The sequence below is a fragment of the Tupaia chinensis genome, unplaced genomic scaffold (genome assembly GCF_000334495.1).
Source record: "Tupaia chinensis unplaced genomic scaffold, TupChi_1.0 Scaffold138725_1, whole genome shotgun sequence".
NCBI lineage: Eukaryota > Metazoa > Chordata > Mammalia > Scandentia > Tupaiidae > Tupaia > Tupaia belangeri.
In genome coordinates this window covers 53,147-55,779 of record NW_006198617.1, presented here as the reverse complement: position 1 = coordinate 55,779, position 2,633 = coordinate 53,147, and the positions used below count along the sequence as shown (strand labels likewise).

Genomic DNA, 2,633 nt, shown 5'->3' with positions numbered 1-2,633 from the left:
AAAGAAACAGAACTCAGCCTATTTTGTTGGATAGCAGGAAGGAAATGCCTGTTTTGCTGTTCCCTAGTAGTTTCCAGGGGCAGAAACTCTAAAAGGCTTAAACTATTAATAGATGTCTATGATGTGGTCTCTGTGACCTAGGAACATGGCACTCTGAGACACTTGGAAATTAAAGTGATGTTCCTTGTGTTACACTCTAGGCATTAATAAAGAGTTGGTAGGAAGGTGAGATGAGGCAATGTTAACACTGAGTGTTTAGTTATTAGAGACCAAGAGTTCTCCCAAGTAGACTTTGCTTATGTTACTTAAAAATAAATCATAACTTGAGGTATTTCCACATTGATTACAGATCTAGTGGTTCTTCCCCCAGTGCTCTACTGTGTTAAAAGATTAGACCTGTTGGTTAAAACTTCTGTATTATCTCATGTCATCTGTGACGAACCACTGACTGAAGACTGGCCACATAATTTATACAAATGGCTTCTCTTCCTTATGAACTTGTATATGCAAGATCTTCCACATGGATTTCAGGAAGTTTTATAAATACATCCATCCTCATGTATTAAATTGTATAGGTCTGGTTGAAAATTCTTCCAAATTTACTACATTTCTAATACTATGATCAAAATATCTGCTAAAATGATTGATAATTCTTTCCAGTGTGTATTCTCTCATGTCATCTAAGGCCAGAAGATCTGCTGAAGGCTTTTCCACACAGATGACATTCATATGGCTTCTGTCCAGTGTGCATTCTCTCATGTCCTTTAAGGGAAGAAGATTGATTGAAGGCTTTTCCACATCGATGACATTCATATGGTTTCTCTACATTGTGTATTCTCTCGTGCTGTTTAAGATTAGAAGAATAATTAAAGGCCTTTCCACACGAATGGCATTCATATGACTTCATTCCTGTGTGTACTCTTTTATGCAGCATGAGAACAAAATATCTGGTGAAGGATTTCCCACATAGATGACATTCATATGGCTTCTCTCCTGTGTGTATTCTTTCATGATATTTCAGGCCATCTGACTGACCAAAGCCTTTCTCACATTGATGACATTCATATGGTTTCTCTCCAGTGTGCATTCTCTTGTGTCATCTAAGGTTGTAAGACTGACTGAAGGCTTGCCCACACAGATGGCATTCATATGGTTTCTCTCCACTATGTGTTTTCTCATGCCATGTAAGTTTAGAAGATTGACAGAAGCCTTTCCCACATTTATGACATTTATATGGTCTTTCTCCAGTGTGTATTCTCTTGTGCAGTGTAAGGATAGAAGAATGGTGGAAGACTTTCCCACACAGCTGGCATTCATATGGCTTTTCTCCAGTGTGCGTTCTCTCATGACATCTGAGGGTTGCTGACTGACTGTAGGCTTTCCCACACAGACGACATCCATATGGTTTCTCTGCAGTATGTGTTCTCTTATGTCGATTAAGGCTACAAGATTGTTTGAAAGTTTTCCCACACAGGTGACATTCATATGGTTTCTCTCCAATATGAACTTGACTGTGTTTCGTAAGACCAGGGGTATTAATAAAAACTTCCTGGGAACCGGCAGTTAGCGTAGTGGCTATGTCGCTGGACTCCCACGTAGTCGACCGCGGTTCGCATCTCGGACCCGGTGGCTGAGACCTCACGCCGGGCGCATGTGCGTGCGTGCCCAAGATCCCGAGAGGAGAATGGAGGAGAAGGGATTGCGGCGTGACCATCCCCCCGGGGGGTGATTTCTCGCTTTCTGTCTCTATGTCTCTCTCTGTCTGTCTGGCGAGCGCACGCGCCCTATGGCGAAAAAACCTCTCCAAAAAAAAAAAAAAAAAAAAAAAACTTCCTCACATATGTTGCATTCATATGATTTAACTCTTATAATTGTCTTTTTGTGTTGATTCAAGAGTAAGTAGTCACTTAGAGATTTTTCCATACCATTTTCTGACAAAGAGTTTCTTTACTGTGTGAGAGCAGATTTTGAGTTGATGCAGAGCTTTGAGTGAAATCTTCCCTCAAATCATTCCATGTACATGGATCCCCTTGAGTGTAAGGGTTCCACTTTTTGAAGAAGAAAAGTTATGAGTAATTTGCCCACACACACCCATACATTAATTTCTCTACCTATGAGTCCTATTCTATCAGTGGTAATTGATTGTTAAAATTGTCTGTGGTCATTTGCATACACATGGTTTGCTACTCCACTACAGGCCAAAGATTTTCTATTAGGTAGCATGCCAATTGAAGGACTACCAGAATTTTTGTGAAGACGTCAATCTATTTCAAAGACTAGGTACATGAGCAATGAATACTTAAGCAGTTGTCTCTCTTTTTTTTTTTTATTATTATTATAAATTTTTTTTTCTTTTCTCATCACAACACACATATGAATTTTCCATCCAAAATACACTGTGCATTGGCTCAATCAAGCACATCAACATATATGTTCTCAGCAAATGATTTCCCAATTTTTGTGTCCTGCATACCTTGCCTTTTGTTTTGCCATCCTAGGTTCCCCATCCCCACCCTCTGCCATGTCCCATCTTCCTCCTCCATTGTCCCTGACATTCATGATTGCCCTCAATGGCTTCCGCCCCCCCCCATTCAATTGTTCTACCAATGAACTCAATTAGTCTAAGTATATCC

The 2,633-nt window shown here is 40.1% G+C and overlaps 1 pseudogene; it reads right to left on the bottom strand.

The window, feature by feature from the left end:
* Nucleotides 1-676: 676 nt before the first annotated feature.
* Nucleotides 677-2,633, bottom strand: part of LOC102477391 (zinc finger protein 239-like) — an 8,814-nt pseudogene continuing 6,857 nt past the window's right edge.